Source organism: Nicotiana tabacum, chromosome 14, assembly GCF_000715075.1.
Source record: "Nicotiana tabacum cultivar K326 chromosome 14, ASM71507v2, whole genome shotgun sequence".
Taxonomy (NCBI): Eukaryota; Viridiplantae; Streptophyta; class Magnoliopsida; order Solanales; family Solanaceae; genus Nicotiana; species Nicotiana tabacum.
The window spans coordinates 33,919,188-33,939,772 of NC_134093.1; positions in this window are offsets into that span (position 1 = coordinate 33,919,188).

The following is a 20,585-nucleotide window of genomic DNA, read 5'->3' on the forward strand; positions in this document are numbered from 1 at the left end:
TATCAAAGATGGCCAACCTATGGTAGTTAAAAGTAGGGGTGTTCATAAAAATTCGAAAAACCGAACCAAACTGAAACCGAACCAAACCGACCAAAAATACCGATACTTTTTAGGTTTGGTTTTGGTTTTGAATTTTAAAAACTGATCAAATTTGATTTGGTTTCGGTTTTAATCAAAAAATAACCGAACAAAACCGAACCAAACGGACTATAGAAGTAGCTATTTAAATTTATTATTACACCTATATATATATGTATATTTTTATATAAAGTTTCTAAAATTTTATGGTACATATTAGTCATTTGTATTTTTAGTCTAGTTTTTTGCTATTATAATAATCTAATTCTTTGCTTTTATATTCTAGTTTGATTGGTAGTTTTCTTTTGCTAAGTACACAAATTTATTTCATGTTAAAAATAATCGATTTTTAATTGAGTAATTAAATTATTCATCAGTATTTGATTCAATTATTATCAATATATCTTGGTAAAAGATAGATTACTCAAAGAGCAATTGATTTGATAGTGTTATGTTGAAAATGTACTCGTCGGAATATGCGTTTGGTAGTGTATGTTTCATATATTAAGAAAAAACCCGATAAATAACTGAAAAAACCGAAAAACCGACAAAAACCGAATCGATAAAAATCCGACTTAATTGGTTTGGTTTGGTTCCAATATTTGAAGAACCGAATAACTTGGTTTGATTTCTATTTAGGAAAAAATCGATCCAAACCGAACCATGAACACCCGTAGTGAAAAGGTTGACCAGAGGATCTCAAGAGGAAATGACATCAGAATGACAATTTAGTACATGTCAAACATCCAAACATTGCGAATGTGATAACCTAAGGTTTACCTATTGTAAATATGCGATAAGGATCCCGTGTTGTAACTTTCATCTTACATGTTAATGGCAGATACCTCTGTTCTTTATGCATGGCATTGTGGATGGAAAAACTGATGTATATGCTTTTGGTGTGTTGCCGTTGGAGCTCATTTCTGGGCGTCCAGCTTTGGATGAATCTCGTAATAGTGTTATGATGTGGGTATGTAATCATCTCAACTCCCCTTCAATTACTCAATTGCAGATGTAGTAATACAGGTTGCCTATTAATGTTCCAAGTATCAATCAGATTTGTAGGATAAACTGAAACCAAACAACTTTGCAGGCTAAACCTTTGCTTCTCAGCAAGAAACATAATGAGATAGTCAATCCATCACTCGAAGATGCCTATGAGACTCTGAACAGCTTAGTCAGATTCTCATAGTCGCCTCTTTTATGCATACAACAATCCTCAGCTGATCGGCCTTCACTGAGCCAGGCAAGCAACTGGAACTTTAGTCGGAAAATAGCCAATTTTAGTCATAATAACAGAAATGTTGATAGTAACCATTTAAAAGAAGAAATGTGTTTTTGCTGCAATTTTTGCCTTCTTCTGGTGTCTTATGTATTCATGCTTCTCTTATTCTATGAGCTAATGTGTGATGGAACAATCGGAATATTTAAAACTTCACTGATTAAGGAGTGTTGATTATAACCAATGAAAAGAAAATCTAGTGACTTAAGAATCACAATGTTCGGAACTTCTCTTAATTCTTTCATTCTACATTCTCCAAAAAGAAAAAGAAAAAAAGACAGTTGCTTCTGCTGAAGAAAATATTTATACCTTGACTGAGGAAGAAACCTTTACTGGCAGAAGCAGGGCACTCTCCTTCTGTTTTAACTCAAAGCATAACATATTCTGCTTTTCTCTGGGAGTGCAGAGGGAATAAGCTCGGCTGTTTCGTCCTCTTGTTCTCACCCTAGGCCAATGGCAAGTCTATTATGCGAATTATACGATAAGCAATTTGCGTTTATATCATGTAAACATTACTAAAAGGAAACTTTCTTTATAGTTTATTGGTCCATCTTTTTAATTCTCAGTACATAAAGCTTTGGGTTTAATTGGAAATGTTAAGCTTATTTGAAGAAGACTTTGCGTTGTATCTTGTAACATAATTTACTATGACACAACAAAAGCAGAGAGAAGCCTATATATGTATTGTTTATTTTTGATTTCTTGCAGGTTGGACAAATGTTAATTGGTGATGACGGCATTCTACAGAGCAAGGAAAAGTTTAAAAGATGGCCTCCCCTCAAGCGAAGATGGGCCAGAGAACTGGATGCGCTACTCGAGTCTCCCTAATCAAAGCTTACAGATAATTCAAACCAGTAAAATCTGGTAGAACTAGAGATTTTTCCTTGTTAGCAATGGGTCTTTGAATCCATCGAGCACTCTGTAGTTGATGTCTGCACATGGAGCTGTTGGGATGCAAAGCAAGCTTGTTAGGTGATTAAAGTTCTGTACCAGTTAAGACGAAAGCCGAGCAACCGAATAATAATTCAACTGGAACAGGAAATCAAAAAAGAAGCGTAATTCACAAAACAAGAATAAGAAGTTGGATTTTCTTCCTACAATGGAAATGGATGACCAAACTAAAAATGATGAACTACCAAGGGATATGCTTTCCAAGATTTTTTCATATCTTCCCCTTCCAAATTTGATCTTATGCAAATGGTGGCATAAGATGCTACAAGACTCCTATTTTACCCATTGGCTTTACAAGAATAATCCATGGTTGCCTTCCAATGGTATTCTACTATCTTCTCAATTTCTTGATGATGCAGATCATACTTTGAAACTATTTGATGATAATTACCAAGAAATTACCTTCAATTACCCCAAATATTCAATAGGCTAAGAGTAGCTTGTGTTTTGAATGGTGTTGTATGCCTTCATGAGTTGAGAGGTACATATATTATTTTGTGGAACCAATGTTGAATCAAAATGTTGAGATAGCTTTGAGTGTGCCAGCCTCAATGTGAAGGAAAGGTTGGCCTTAGAAGAGGAAGCATACGTGCATCATAAATGCTTTGACGAAAGACACAATAACTTTTCCCAATTCGTTTTCTCTAGAAGCTTGCTGTGTCTTCTCTTGTTTTTTCATCCAGCTCACTCTTTAATTTTTAATTTCATTCTCTATAACATTTAATAATCATATTTCGTTAGTTTTTTGAAGATGTAGATGAGTTTTATTTGGTCAAATGTTAATGGATTATTTACCGCTATTAATTTTGTTTGACGAATTTCTGGGTCTATTTATTACAGGCTAAGCAGTACTTTATCCAAGCTTCAAGCTTGTAATTTTGGGCGATGGAGGATCAGGTATTTCTGCTGATTCGCCTTTGACTTGTTTCTATATTACACTAATAATATTGTGATATCATATATTCTCAAACGTATAGAAAATTTTAGTAAGAGTAGAAAATTTTATTGGCTACGAGAAAGTTGTAATTTTTTTCAATTACGAAAAAATTCTCAAGGAAGAGTTGGCCGTCCATCTCTCCTTCTCCACTTAAATATCAAACCTTTGTTACTAAAAAAAAAGTAGCTTGCTTCCTTTTCTCAAAGCACAGTGCTATGAGAAAAGAAAACAAGCTACTTTTTTTGAGTACATATAGACACAAATAGTCAAAGGCAAATCAGTAAAACATATAGGAACATACCTGATCCTCCATCATCCAAAATTACAAGCTTGAAGCTTGGATAATGTACTATTTGTTGGTTTGGTAGAGCCTATAACAAATAGACCCAGAAATCCGTCAAATAAAATTAATAGTGGCAAGTAATTCATTAACATTTGACTAAATAAAACTCATCTACATCCTAAAAAACTAACGAAGCATGAGTATTAAATGTTATAGAGAATGAAATTAAAAACTAAAGAGTAAGAGAAAAAAAAACAAGAGAAGACAATAAGCTTCTAGGAAAGCCAATTGGGAAAAGTAGAATATGTAAATGGGTTTTGGGTCCCACGTGATAAAATATTAATTTACTTTAGAATTAACTAATCCTGATCTAATACTACTTCATAAACAAATTATAGGTGCCATGTCTTTGATATTTGATATTGATGGTGCTTTGACGAAAGTCAAAGCATTTATGGTGCACGTATGCTTCCTCTTCTAAGGCCAACCTTTCTATCACATTGAGGCTGGCCCATTCAAAGCTATCTCTATATTTTGATTCAACGTTGGGTTCCACAAAATAATCTTTGTACCTCTCAACTCATGAAGGCATTCAACACCATTCAAAACACAAGGTACTCTTAATTGAATATTTGGGATAGTTGAGGGTAATTTTTTGATAATGATTGTCAAATAGTTTCAAAGTGTGATTTGCATTATCCAAAAATTGAGAAGATAATAGAATACCATTGGAAGGTAACCATGGATGATTCTTGTAATGCCAATGGGTAAAATAGGAGTCTTTGTAGTATCTTATGCCACCATTTGCATAAGATTCTTGTTTGCATCAAATTTGAAATTTGAAAGGGGAAGATACAAAAAAAATCTTGGAAAGCATATCCCTTGATAGAACTTCATCATTTATAGTTTGGTCATCCATTTCTATTGTAGTAAGAAAATCCAACTTCTTATTCTTGTTTTGGTTCTTCATTGTGATGTGAATTGAGGAAGAGAAGAGGCAAATGAAAACAGAGAACTAAATTTGGAGCCTAGAGCCGCCCTTGAATTCATAGGTGCTCATAGACATGTGACCATTTATGAAGTATTAGTATGTACAAATAAAGTGGGACCCAAAACCCACTTAAAACCCTATGCACTTTTCTCTATGTATTCTCTTGTTGTTTTCAGCTTGCTCAGTAAATTATTGTGTATAACATTAGTAAATTTCAAATATTAATAGCGTTGGATTATTTGCATTTTTTTGATGAATTTTTGGTTTGGTGGCTGTGAATCTATCTGTTACGGGCTCTACCAAACCAACAAATATTAGATTATCAAAGCTTCTAATTGTGAGCGATGGAGGACAATGATCTTTTGTTTGTATCAGGGTGCAATAATTGGGATTGATTCTAATTTTCAAAAAATTAAGAAATTATGTCCAAATTCCTACCATAAATAACCACTATTATTTGTTGTAGTCAATCAAATCATTGTAAATTAAAGTGGATATTTCCTAGAGATCAGTAGTTTGCTTCCTTTTGTTAGAGCATTCATGTTGTAACTGGAACTATTTTCTTCGGGATACACCACTTTCGTCAAGAGGCATCTCACCGTGAATTTGAAAAGAAATACGAACGTAAGTTTTTGATTTCTTGCAATGAAAGAATAAGAAGTTATGGTTTTGATAATTTAGATATGTATACACACATGCAATCAAGTTGGTGTAACTTGTTGTTTATAATATAATATTTTTAAATGACATAAAGTCTTTAATTTTACATAATAATATTATTATTTATTTTAGTAAGGGATAATTAAAATAATAAGATGCTAGGCATGTATTTATAATATATTACCTTTGATATTATAGTAAAAACTATATTTACTAATATGCAGATTTAAGTAATTTAATTTAATAGTCTAAAATGTTTTTACTGCTCAAAGAGTAGACTATCTTTCTTTCATTCATTTTTACAAAATTTATGAAATTTTTATTTTTCCATAAACTTTAATATTGACGTAACTTAAATAAAATAATAAAATCAACTATTAAAAATTTTTGGGGTGCCAAAATTTCGAGGGCGCCTAAATCAAGGCTTTACTAGCCTTCGCCTTGAGCCACCCGTTCATTCCTAACATTTTCAATTAAATTTTATAGAGTCTCAATTAGATAAAATAATAATGACAAAGAACATTAAATATAGTGAATGTATCATTCAGTTACCAAGTGTGAATGAAGCTGGTTGAACTGCATGTTGGTAGGACAGTGACAATTAGTTTTGTGACTCTTTATAAATGTGTTTCTAGTTTTATGACCCTACCTCTTTTTTTACACACAAAAAAATTATTTTTACACATAAGAAATCAGTCTTTTACACATAAGAGATCTAAAATGGTTATTTTTTAATTCTATCTAAAGGGGCACGATGTACAAATCATGAGGCCTAAAATAAAAATATATTAAAAGACCTTTAAACTTATTTCATAAAATTCATATAATAATGAGACACAAAAAACCTATAATAGTTTGATTTAGTGGTGATAGCGCAACACACGATGTGTGGATAGGCGCATGTCCTGAGTTTGAACTCTCCGCTATAAAAAAAATAATATTAAGTAAAACTGATAAGTGATTCATCGAGTTTCGAACCTTGTGACACTTGCCTCGAGAATTTCTTAGTTAAAAAAAGGATGAGACACAAAATAACTTGCCTTCTGATGTATTGATTAATTAAATATGACAAAGAATAGCTAATTTAGAGAATATGTGTCGAAATTAGAGGAACAAAAACAAAATTGATGAGAAGATAAATATATTATTTAATTTAATAAGAGAATTTTTTTTATAATATTACCTCGCTCAATTCTACCTCTAGCAAATTTTAGAAAATATCAAAATATTAAAATATTAAAATTTGAAATCTTTATTAATAATTATATAAATATAACTTTTATAATAATATAGTAGTACTTCATACTCCATCTGTTTCAATTAAAATGGCGCACTTTCCTTATAAGTCTGTTCCAAAATGTAACGATCCGGCCGGTCGTTTTGAGTATTTTAGCCCCGATCCCCTAAATTATGCCTCCTCTATGCTATATTGTGGTTATGTAACTTGCAAGTGTGATTGATTTTGGTTTCGGGTGAGTTTCGGAGTGAAATGTGACACATAGTCCATAAGTTGGAGGTTTAAATTGTTAGAGTTGATCGTGGTTTGACTTGTGTGAAGATGACTCTGAAATGGAGTTTTGGCGATTTTAATAGCTCCGTATGGTAATTTTGGTCTTAAGAGCATGGACAGATGTTGATTTGGAGGTCCGTAGGTCTTTTCCGCGTAGTTTGGCGAAAGTTGGAAATTGGAGGAATTTGGAAAGTTTGACTGGGAGTTGACTTTATTGATATCGGAGTCGGATCCCAATTTCGGAAGTTGAAATAGGTCCGTAATGTCATTTATAATTTGTGCACAAAATTTGGTGTCAATCGGAGTTATCTTGGTATGAATCGGCGTGGGTTTCGAAATTCGAAAGTTCATAGGCTTTAATTTGAGTTGCGATTCGTAGAATTTGTATTGTTTGATGTGATTTGTGGCCTTAAGTAGGTCAGTTATGTGTTTTAGAACTTGTTGGTATATTCGGACGGGGTCCGGGAGCCCGGTGTAGTTCGGATCGAATTCAAACCAATTTTGGACTTAGCTTCATTGTTGAAGTCCTAGGCCGGCTGGTGTCATCGCATCCGTGGAAGGTTTGACCGCAGGTGCGGAGTGGCGAGTGCAGAAAGTGAAGCGCAAAAGCGAAAGGAGAGCCCAGGGCTGGGCTCGCAGGTGTAGACACCTGGGCGTTGGTGCGCCTCCGTAGGCGCGTCCATTTTCTCCACAGAAGCAGAAGTGGAGGAGGGGCTTTAGGCAGGACCGTAGGTGCGGTCTCTTTCTTCGCTGAAGCGGGCTCGCAGGTGCGAGCCATGGTCCGTAGAAGCGAAACTCCTGGACTTAAGTGGGATCCGCACCTGCGATGGGTTTTTCGCAGGTGCGGCATCGCAGAAGCGACCCAAAGGCCGCAGAAGCGGAAGTCGCTGGGCAGAAAAGGGGAATACGAGAGTTTGATTTCATAATTCATTTTGGGACTTTGAGAGCTCGATTTAAGGCGTAATTCGAGGGATTTTCAAAGGAATTGTTAGGGTAAGAGTTCTTGACTCGATTTTGGTTAAATTATACTAATCTATCATTATTATTAGCATGTAATTAAGGATTTGAGTTCGAAAAATTGGAAAAAAAGTGTAGAAGTTCTTAGACTAAGTTTTTTGATTTTGAAAGGCAAAATAAGGTATGATTTGGATAATTCTTGTATCGTTGGACTCAATATCGAATAGGTGTTTGGATTTTATAATTTTGGTCGGGTTCCGAGACGCGGGCCTGAGTCGACCTTTTGGGGCTATTTTTTAATTCTTTGCTAAGATCATAGTTTCATTATTTAAATTAGTTTCCTATAGTTATATTTATAGTATGAAATTATTTTGGCTAGATTCGAGCTGTTCGGAGTTGAAAAATCGAGGGAAAGACCTTCTAGTTGATTGATTTAGTGTGGTTTGAGCTAAGTGATTTGTCTAACCTTGTGTGTGAGAACTTTCTCTTAGGATTTGATATTGTTGTGATAATTGTGAAATGTGAAAGTCATGTGCGCAAGGTGATGAGTCTGTACACGGGCTAAATATAAAATTTCCGATTTTTAGCTATGTAGTTTCCTTTCATTCTTTAATTGAGTTACTTTAATTTGTTATAGTCATCATGTTTAGTATAATTTTACATGTTTACTTGTTGTACCTCTTATTTACAAATTGCCCTACATGTTTAGTTGAATTACTTGTTTTCTTTTATTCCGTATTCATTATTTAACTGTTGAATCCTTACTTGAAATTGCTATTCTTGAAATATCTTGCTATTGAGTTTGGTATTGAGTTGTAAAGGCCGTGGTTTCTATTGAGGCAAAGTGTAAGTTGTGAAATATCATTTTATTGAGTTGTTATGTTTTGGCATTCGTATTATTATTGAGAGGATTGTTTGGTTGTTTGCACGAGGTTTCTGCCGTGCTATTGTTACTATTTGCACGAGGTTTCTGTCGTGCCGTTGTTACTATTGATATGCATGCGGTGGTATAAGGTCTGGATATTGAAATGCATGCGGTGAGATAAGGTGGGCTTGATACGCGTGGCTAGTAGGGGAACTACTAGAAGCCATGAAGTGGGCTAAAACACGGGGTGCTATTCCAGGAAAATAATTTTCAAAATTAAATGTAAAGGATCCCGCGGTGATATAAGGAAAGACTGTGAGTTACTTTTATGATTTGGGACTACGAGGCGGTACCTCGGTAGGGCCCCCTATTGGTCTTTCTCTATTTGCTGTATTTGTTTTGGTTGTTGTTTCCTTAACATGTAAAATCCCTGTTTGCCTTGATTCCGTGCTGTTAATTTTCTGTTAATTCTTTATTGTTTCACTTCCTTTGTTATTATCATTATATCGTTATGTCTTCTGTCTTGTTTTCTTATTAATTTTAGTAAGGCCTTGACCTGATCTCGTCACTACTCTACCGAGGTTAGGCTTGATACTTACTGGGTACCATTGTGGTGTACTCATACTACGCTTCTGCACATGTTTTGTACAGATCCAGGTATATCTTATCTGTCCCGGTACTAGTGCGCTAAGTTTGCTTTTGGAGACTTTAAGATACACCTGCCCGCATCCGTGGGCCTCAGAATCCCTTTCTATCATGCTCTACCTTATTTCATTTCACTTTTATAGACAGTGATGTATGTGATTGTTCAACATTGTACTTAAAGCTTGTGACTTATATCTCACCAAGTTTTGGGAGGTGTATGTATGGAGTTTATAGATTTTATTTATGAAATTTGTTAGAGTTTTGAAATTCTAAGCTTTTATTTAATGTTTCCGCACGTTGTTAGGCTTACCTAGTCTTAGAGACTAGGTGCCGTCACGACATCCTACAGAGGGAATTCGGGGTTGTGACAAGTTGGTATCAGAGCTCTAGGTTCATAGGTGTTATGAGTCACAAGCAGATTTAGTAGAGTCTCGCGGATCGGTAGGGAGAGGTATGTACTTATTTTCGGAAGGCTATGGAACTGTTTGAAAAATCTTCACTTCTTTGAATCCTTATCGTGCAAAATTGTTGACTTTGGAATTCTAAATTTCTATCTTTCAATTTTCTCATAGATGGTGATGACACATACAATCCGATCAGATGACCAGACACCTGTACTCCCTGCTAGAGCCGCGAGAGGCCGGGGCCGGGGTAGAGGCCGAGGACGTCCACGTGGCGCAGTGAGAGCACCTGCACGAGCTACTACAAAGGAGACACCAGTAGTTCCAAATGTAGGTCAGGCACCTGAGATGCGTGTTACTACCCCTGCACTTCAGGAGTCTCTCTCCTAGTTCTTGAGCATATTTGGTACTCTAGCTCAGGCACGATTGATCCCACTTGCACCGGCCACATCTCAGGTTGGGGGAGGAGCACAGACTCCCACAGCCCGTACCCTAGAGCAGCGGGTCTATGTTGACCAGGTCCCAGAGGTCATACCGGTACAGCCGGTTGCCCCAGTTGAGCCCGAGGTTTGGGCAACAGTTTCTGAGGGGGAGTAGCTCAAACTCGAGAGGTACAAGAAGTACCACCCTCTTACTTTCAGCGGCTTGGCTTTAGAGGATGCCTATGGTTTTCTTGAGAAATGCCACCATATTCTCCGTACTTTGGGTATTGTGTAGTCTAGTGGGGTTGCTTTCACTATGTTCTAGCTTAAAAGAGCGACTTATTAGTGGTGGAGAGCATATAAGCTGGGTAGTCCCGCTGAGGCAACTTCACTCACTTAGACTCAATTCTCGGATATGTTCTTGAGGGTTTGTTCTCCAAAGTATCAGAGATGCATGGCACACAGAGTTTGAGTAGTTGCGCCAGGGTTTTATGACCGTGTCGGAGTATGCGTCCTGGTTCAGTGATTTGTCTAGGCATGCACCAACCTTGGTTGCTACTATTAGATAGCGAGTCTGTCAATTTATTAAGGGGATCAACCCCGGTATTAGTTTTAGCATGGCCCAAGAGTTAGATATGGACATCGCATACCAGCAGGTAGTGGGGATCGCTAGGAGATTGGAGGTTATGTGGACCTGGAAGAGAGAGGAGAGGGAGGACAACATGCCTCGAGATTCTGGCACACATAGTGGTACTCGTGCCCCAGTTACAGCTCGTCATAGTAGGGGCTATGTGAGTTTCCTTGTTCATTCAGCACTTCCAGCTTCTAGCAGTATTCCGGCCACTCCTAGGCCTCAGGCTCCCTATTATGCACTGCCATTGTCTAGTGCACCTCCTACATGGGGTGCTTTCAGTGGTCAGTCCATCTGATCAGGCCTGAGCCAATCACAACAGCCACATCCTCCGAGATCTTGTTTTGAGTGTGGTGACAGTCGTCATATGGTGAGGGATTGCCCTAGACTCAGGAGGGGTTCACCTCCACAAACTACTCACGCTCTGCGTATTCCATTGGGTCCTCAGGCTTCTCAGTCCATGGTCGCCGCACCAGTTGCCACTCCACCTGCACAACCAGCTAGAAGTGGAGGTCAAGCAGGTAGTGGTCTCCCTAGAGGGGGAGGCCATGCCAGATATTATGCTCTTCCTGCTAGGACAGAGGCAGTTGCATCCGACTCAGTCATCACAGGTATTGTTCCGGTCTGTCATAGAGATGCATCACTCTTATTTGATCCAAGCTCCACTTATTCTTATGTATTGTCTTATTTTGCTCCATATTTGGGTGTATCCCGTGATTCTTTGAGTTCTCCTGTCTATGTGTCTACACTTGTAGGAGATTCTATTATTGTTGACCGTGTGTATCAGTCGTGTTTAGTTGTTCTTGGTGGTTTTGAGACTAGAACCTATCTATTATTGCTTAGTATGGTAGATTTTGATATTATTTTGGGCATGGACTGGTTCTCGCCCTATCATGCTATTCTTGATTATCACACCAAGACTGTGATGCTGGCTATGCTAGGATTACCACAGATAAAGTAGAGAGGTGTTTTAGATTATGTTCATAGCAGGGTTATCTCATTTATAATGGCTCAGCGTATGGTTAAGAAGGGATGTAATGCTTATCTAGCTTTCATGAGGGATGACAGTGTTGATACTCCTACCGTGGAGTCAGTTCCGATAGTGAGAGATTATCCAGATGTATTTTCGGTGGATCTTCCGAGCATGCTGCCCGATAGGGATGTTGATTTTTGCATTGATTTTTTTATTAGACACTCAACCCATTTCTATTCCACCCTATCCTATGGCCCCAGCAGAGTTGAAAGAGTTAAAGGAGAAGTTGAAAGAGTTGCTTGATAATGGCTTCATTCGTCCCAATGTATCTCCTTGGGGTGCTCCAGTCTTATTTGTAGAAGAATGATGGTTCTATGTGTATGTGTATTGATTATCGCCAATTGAACAAGGTTACCGTGAAGAACATGTATCCATTTCCACGTATTGATGACCTATTTGATCAGCTACAGGGTGCCAGAGTGTTCTCTAAGATTGACTTGCTTTCAGGCTATCATCAGTTGAAGATTCAAGAGCCAGATATCCCGAAGACTGCCTTCAGGACTCGGTATGATCATTATGATTTCCTTGTGATGTCATTTGGGCTAACCAATTCCCCAGCAACATTCATGCACTTGATGAACAGTGTATTTCATCCCTATCTTGACTCATTTGTCATTGTGTTTATTGACAACATTCTGGTGTACTATCGGAGCCGGGAGTATCATAAGCACCACTTGAGGACCGTGCTTCAGACCTTGAGAGAAAAGAAGTTATATGCAAAATTTTTGAAGTGTGAATTCTGGCTCAGACCATCTTCAGCTATGGAGATCCGGAGTTTTCTTGGTTAGGCGGGGTATTACCATCGATTTGTAGAGGGTTTCTCGTCTATTGCAACACCTATGACCAGATTGACTTAGAAGGGTGCTCCGTTCAGGTGGACGAAGGAGTGTGAGAAGAGCTTTCAAAAGCTCAAGACAGCTTTGACTACAGCTCCAGTGTTGGTGTTCCCTTCGGGTTCGGGGTCTTATACTGTGTACTGTGATGCGTCGCGTATTGGTCTCGATGCGGTGTTGATGCAGGATGGTAGGGTGATTGCCTACGCATCTAGACAACTGAAGGTGAATGAGAAGAACTATCTTGTCCACGACCTTGAGTTAGCAGCTATTATTCATGCCTTGAAGATTTGCGACACTATTTGTACGGTGTCCCTTGTGAGGTCTACACCGACCACTAAGTTTACAATATCTGTTCAAATAGAAGGATCTTAACTTATAGCAGTGGAGGTGGTTAGAGATGCTTAAGGACTATGATATCACCATTCTATATCATCCCAGGAAGGCCAATGTGGTGGCCGATGCCTTGAGTCGCAAGGCGGAGAGCTTGGGCAGCTTCGCATATCTATCGGTAGCAGAGAGGCCACTAGCCTTGGATGTTCAGGCCTTGGCCAACAAGATTGTTAGATTGGATGTTTCTTAGCCGAGCCGAGTTTTGGCTTGTGTGGTTTCTCGATTTTCTCTTTACGATCGTATCAGAGAGCGTCAGTACGATGACCCCCATCTCCTTATCCTCAAGGACATAATTTAGCACAGCGATGCCAATGATGTCATTATGGGGATGACAGTTTATTACAGATGCATGGCAGGCTATGTGTGCCATATGTAGATGGCTTGTGTGAGTTGATTCTCTAGGAGGCTCACAGTTCGCGGTACTCCATTCATCCAGGTGTCGCGAAGATGTATCAGGACTTGAGGCAACATTATTGGCGGAGGAGAATGAAGGACATAGTGGAGTATATAGGTCGGTGCTTAAATTATCAGTAGGTGAAGTATGAGCATCAACGGCCAGGTGGATTTCTTCAGAAGCTAGAGATTCCAGAGTGGAAATGGTAGCGGATTACTATGGATTTTGTTGTTGGGCTCCCAGGGACTCAGAGGAAGTTCGATGCAGTTTGGGTGATTGTGGATAGATTGACCAAGTCAGCTCATTTCATTCTAGCGGTGACTACTTATTCTTCAGAGCAGCTGGCTCAGGTTTATATTCACGAGATCGTCAGGCTTCATGGCATGCCGGTATCTATCATCTCTCACTGGATACATAGTTTACATCGTGATTCTGGAGGGACGTACAACATGAGTTGGACACACGGGTGGAGTTGAGTACATCATTTCACCCTCAGACGGGCGGACAGTCCGAGTGCACTATTTAGATATTAGAGGATATGCTTCATGCGTGTGTGATGGAGTTGGGGGTTCTTGGGATCAGTTCTTGCCACTCGCGGAGTTTGCCTACAACAACAGTTATCGTTCGAGCATTCAGATGGCCCCGTATGAGGCTTTAAATGGTAGGTGGTGCCGGTCTCTGGTGGGTTGGTTTGAGCTGGGTGAGGCTAGGATATTGGGTACAGACTTGGTTCAGGATGATTTGGAAAAGGTTAAATTGATTCAGGATCAACTTCGTACATCCTAATTCAGACAGAATAGTTATGCAGATCGGAAGGTTCGCGGCGCTGCATTCATGGTTGGGGAGCGGGTCTTGCTCGGGGTTTTTCCCATTAAGGGTGTTATGAGGTTCGAGAAGAAGGGCAAGTTGATCCCTAGGTATATTAGACCTTTTGAGATTCTTGAGAGGGTTAGAGAGGTGGCTTACAGACTTGCACTACCACCCAGTGTAGCTGTACTTCATCCAGTATTCCATGTTTCTATGCCACGAAAGTATCACGACGATCATTCTCATGTGTTGGATTTCAGGTCAGTACAGTTGGACAAGGATTTATCTTTTGTTGAGTAGGCGGTGGCCATTTTGGATAGTCAGGTTTGAAAGTTTAGGTCAAAGAATATTGCTTCAGTAAAGGTTTATTGGATGGGTCAGCTAGTCGAGGAGGCGACTTGGGAGACCGAGCATGATATACTTTGCTGTTATCCTCATCTCTTCACCACTTCAGGTATGTCTTTATACTCGTTCGAGGATGAACGTTTGTTTTAAGAGGGGGATGATGTAACGAATCAGTCGGTCGTTTTGAGTATTTTAGCCCCGATCCCCTAAATTATGCTTCATCTATGCTATATTATGGTTATGTAACTTTTTGGGGTGTTTGGTTTTGGTTTCAGGTGAGTTTCGGAGTGAAATAGGACACATAGTCCCTAAGTTGGAGGTTTAAGTTGTTAGAGTTGACCGCGGTTTGCCTTGTGTGAAGATGACTCCGCAATGGAGTCTTGGCAGTTCCAATATCTCTTTATGGTGCTTTTGGTCTTATGAGCGGTCCATATGTTGATTTGGAGGTCCGTAGATCGTTTTGCGTAGTTTGGCGAAATTTGAAAATTGGAGGAATTTGGGAATTTTGATCGGGAGTTGACTTTATTAATATCGGGGTCAGATTCCGATTCCGAAGGTTGGAATAGGTCCGTAATGTCATTTATGACTTGTATGCAAAATTTGGTGTCAATCAGAGTTGTTTTGTTATGAATTGGCATGGGTTTCGGAATTTGAAAATTCATAGTTCATAGGCTTGAATTTGGGTTGCGATTCATAGAATTTGTGTTGTTTGATGTGATTTGTGGCCTCGAGTAGGTCCGTTATTTGTTTTGGAACTTGCTGGTATATTCGGATGGGGTTCCGGGGTGTGGTTCAGATCGAATTCGGACCAATTTGGGACTTAGCTTCATTGCTGAAGTCCCAGGCCTGCTGGTGTCATCGCACCTGCGGAGGGTTTGACCGCAGGTGTGGAATCGCGGGTACGGACACCTGGGCGCAGGTGCGCCTCCGCAGGCGCAACCATTTCCTCCGTAGAAGCGGAAGTGGAGGAGGGGGTTTGGGTAGGATCGCAGTAGCGGTCTCTTTCTCTGCTGAAGCGGGCTCGCAGGTGGGAGTGATAAGTGGGGATTTTGATTACTTATTAGCGCCTTTTAGCTTTTGTTTTAGTCTAAAAGCGTTTAATTGTGTTCCCGAAATTGATGAAATGTGCAAAATTGTAGGAATATTGGAATTTGGACTCCCGAGATGAAATCCAACTCAAAAAGGAGTAATCTAAACTCAAGACAATAAAAGGCACATAAGCTCACAATGTGCAGACCGCAGAATTTCATCTGAGGCCGTAGATGATTAAGGAAAGTCCAACAGACTTTTGTGCAAAGTGCGGACCGCACATGAATTGTACGGCCACAAAAGCTGGGTTAGGAACAAATTTCAGAGAATGTGCAATTTCCCAAGTTCCAAGTCCCTCAGAAGTGCGGACCGCACAAGAATTGTGCGGCCGCAGAAGTAAAAGTGCGGACCGTAGAATCAACTCAGAATTATGCGACCATAGACCTCCAATTCCTGACAAGTTGAAGAAATATGCGGGCCGCACATGGAATTGTGCGGCCGCAGAACCTCCCGAAGGGCATTTTTATCCGAAATTTCTAGCTCTGTATAAATAGACGACTTTCACAAATTTAGGTCAACTTTTGACATCAGCAGCTACAATAGCTGTTTCTCTTTAATTCTTTTAGTAGTTTTTCATATTTTAGGATATTTTAACATAGATTTTATTATTTTAATTTTACAATATGAGTTTAATTAGCATTTCTTCTTCTATTTCTTCAAATTCAAGCATGAGTAGCTAGAATTTTACTAGGGTTGTGACCCAACCCTAGTGTGTAAACCTTATGGGTGTTTAATTTAGTACTTGTTTATGGTTGGATGTTTATTATTTAGCCTTGTACATGCTTTAATTTGTGAAATTAATGGTTACAAACATTAGTTCATTCCTATTTGACTTAGTCTCTACTTGAAAAAGAGAGACTTAGTCTAGGAAAACTTGGCTAACAAGAAATTGGGTTAATCGAGATATTGATAATCCCAATTAAAGGGTTCAACCTAGAGATAATAATAACCCGACTTGAGCTTTTATCAACCGTTTTGTGCAATACCCATTTGGACATGAGAAAGTCAAATTGAGCAAAATCACTCTTTGACCGAGAGATATTGAGTGGGTAATTGAGAGTTGATAGCTATAATACACCCCGATCAATAAAACAAGCATTAAGGTTTATATCCCATTAGGCAAACACCTAGGTGATGGTCATAGCCCTAGGCTTTTACAAAAACTTGAAAAATAACAAAAATAATTCTCTTAGTTTTACTTCTTAACTTTGCAATCTTAGTTTTAAAATTAGACATAGAATCAACCCTAATTTGTGAAAGTGTAAATTAAGGTAGTTCAAACTCACATACTACAATATATACTCCAAACTCCCATACATAGCTCCATGTGAAAATCGACCCCGACTCTTTTTGGGTACTATTATTGCAATCGACAGTTTCATAACCTTGATTTGAGGTGTGAAATTGGACGATATCAATTTTTGGCGCCGTTGCCGGGGAGTTAAAAAACGGTGTTAACTATATATTAAGGCGTGTTTTTAAAATATCTTCTTTTCCTTCCTTGTTACTAACGTGTTGAGAAATTGTAGGTGCAATCATGGCAAACAATGAGCTCGGAAACTTACCTTTGGGGATGTGAACATTGAGGATGATCAAATGGATGAGGTCCCTCTTGAACCTCAAGGCAATAGATGAGGCCGAGTGCCTCATGACAATGTGCCCGCTCCACCATCACCTCCACCACGAGTGGCTCCACACCGGGGGTTGCAAAATGAAGGGTATGCAAGTGCTATAGTCCCTCCCTATATTAGAGCGGGCAACATTCAAATAACCAACGTGATGCTCACTTTGCTCGAGCAACGAGGGTTCTTCACAGGTGCACCGGGTCAAAATGCATACAAACACTTGAAGGGGTTCGTAAATACTTTTTGGGGGAGTAAACAAACTAATGTCTCTGAGGATGCCTTGAGGCTAAGGCTTTTTCCTTTCTCTCTATGGGGTAAAGCTTTAGATTGGTTGGAACGTTTGCCAAATCATTCTATTCATACTTGGGATGAATTAGATTGGCTGGGATGCTATTCTTCGGGATGAAATTCTAGGATTCAAGCAAGAGCCCAATGAACCACTACATGAGATATGGGAACGATATAGAATAATGGTGAAAGAGTGTCCCAACAACGATATGACAGACAACATGATTCAACAAACTTTCTATCGGGGGATTAATACAACCAACCAATGTGTAGTGAATCAACTTGCTGGTGGGAACTTAATGACTACGCCTTATGCAGAGGCATGTGATATTTTGGATGAGATGACAGATACTTCATCGGCGTGGCAATCCCAGGCTAATGTTACACAAGGGGATCCCAATGTGATTCACCTTCACAAAGAATTGCATGACCATAGGAAAGCCATAGCTGAATTGACCACCACAATGAACCAATTGGTAAAGGCTCAACTTCAACATGTGTAAAACCCAAGGCAAGTCAATGCGATGGAGGGAGTAAACATGATGGTGAACAAACAGAGAACAAAGGGTCCACAAGTGCAACAAAGAGTGGAGAATTTTTTGCAAGAAGATAGTGGGTTTGAGCAAGAGGATTCCGACAATGACTAAGAAGAAGAAGTCCAATATGTGAACAACTTTCAAGGGCAAAGAAACAACTTCCAAGTCCCAAGCCAACAACAATGGAGACCTCAAAACAATCAAGAAAATTGGAATTCTCACAATCAAGGTAATTGGAGTGGTGAAAATAATCAAAGCAATTGGAATAACAACAACAATGAAGGCAATTGGAGTGGAGGCAATAATCAAGGGAATTGGCACAACAACAATAACAAAGGCAATTGGAGAGGCAACAATCAAGGCGGGTGGAATAACAATCAAGGAAATTGGGGGTCGGGTTTTCAAAGGCCCCCGATGTATCAACAACCGAGCAACCCATCTCCTTATCCTTCCCATGGTCCTAATTCTTCCAATAATGAAAATGGACCGTATTGAGAACACGTTCAAGCAAATGATGGAGAAGAATACCGATTCCGATGCCCAACTTGCTTTACACAATACATCGATCCGCAACTTAGAAGTGCAAATGGGACAAATCTCTCAAGCTTTAAATTCTCATCCTAAGGGGGCACTACCAAGTGACACGGTGGTGAACCTAAAGGGTGGGAATAATACAGGGCATGCCATGACCGTTACTACAAGAAGTGGAAGAGGTGGGAATGCACCCACCTCAAGTCAAAGGCAACTTATGGATGATAAGCAAGTAGTAGAAGAAGAAGAGATCCCGAACAATGTGGTGCAAGCAAATGATGAAGTGCGTATTGATATTGATGACACTGTGGAAGAGACTCAAGAGGAAGTGAACCCGTCTAGGGATCATGTTATTGACATACCGGAACCGGTAGTGCAAAACACTGAGGCACCATTGCCTAAGCCACCTCCTCCATATCCTCAAAGGCTCGCCAAGAAAAATGACGAGAATCAATTCAAAAAGTTCATTGACATGATGAAGAGTCTCTCGATAAATGTGCCATTAGTTGAAGCCTTGGAGCAAATGCCTGGTTATGCAAAGTTTATGAAGGATTTGGTAGCAAAGAAACAGTCGATAAATTTTGAAACTATGAAAGTCACTCATCAAGTGAGTGCAATTGTGCATTCAATGGTTCTTAAATTAGAAGATCCCGTTGCTTTCACAATACCTTGTACCATTGGAAGTGCCAAATTTGCTAAAACTCTTTGTGATCTTGGGGCAAGTATCAATTTGATGCCTTATTCGGTTTTCAAGACCTTGGAAATTGGACAACCAAGACCCACATCTATGATATTACAAATGGCCAATCATACAATGAAGAGACCGTTGGGAGTGATTGAAGATGTATTGGTTCGTGTTGATAAGTTCATTCTTCCGGCGGATTTTGTTATTCTTGATTGTGAAGTGGACTATGAGGTTTCGATTTTTCTTGGAAGACCTTTTCTTGCTACGGGGAAGGCTCTTGTTGATGTGGAAGTTGGAGAACTTACCTTTCGGGTGGGTGATGAAAAGGTGGTGTTCCATATGTGCAAATCTATGCGGCAACCAAATAGCAATAAAGTGTGTTCTTTCATGGACTTGGTGACCGATGTGATTATTGATGATACAAGTGCCACGATTAATGTGGGGTGATATGTTGGAGGTCGTCTTATTAATCTTTGGTGATGACGAGATGGATGGCTTCATGGAATGTGTGAATTCTTTGCAAGGAATGAGGTCATACAACTATGCACCCCGGAAACTTTCCTTGGATCTTGAAAATAGGAAAACTCCTCCTACAAAGCCTTCAATTGAAGAGCCCCTACCTTGGAGTTGAAGCCATTGCCTCCACATCTTCGGTATGAATTTCTTGGTCCTTGTTCTACTTTATCGGTTATTCTTTCCCCTTGTTTGACTAACGTGCAGGTTGACTCCACATTGGCTGTGCTCCACAAGAGGAAGAAGTCTATTGGGTGGACTTTGGTGAATATTCGGGGAATAAGCCCCGTATTTTGCATGCACAAGATTAACTTAGAGGAGGATGCCAAACCATCTATTGAACATCAAAGGAGACTCAATGAAGTTATGCAAGACGTGGTCAAAAAGGAGATTATCAAATGGTTGGATGCCGGGGTTGTCTATCCCATTTCTGATAGTTCATGGACTTCTCCGGTGCAATGTGTCCCAAAGAAGGGGGGCATGACGGTGGTCACCAATGACAAGAATGAGTTGATTCCCACAACAATGGTGACCGGATGGAGAGTGTGTATGGACTATCGCAAGCTTAACAAAGTCACAAGGAAGGATCATTTTCCACTTCCCTTCCTTGACCAAATGCTTGATAGGTTGGACGGCCATGCTTTCTATTACTTTCTAGATGGATATTCGGGCTACAACTAAATACTTATTGCTCCGAAAGATCAAGAGAAAACAACTTTCACATGTCCCTATAGTACTTTCGCTTTCAAGAGGATGCCATTTGGCTTATGTAATGCACCAACGACTTTTTAAAGGTGTATGATGGCAATCTTTACGGATATGGTCGAGGACTACCTTGAAGTATTCATGGATGACTTCTTGGTGGTCATAGATTCCTTTGATGATTGCTTGAAAAATTTG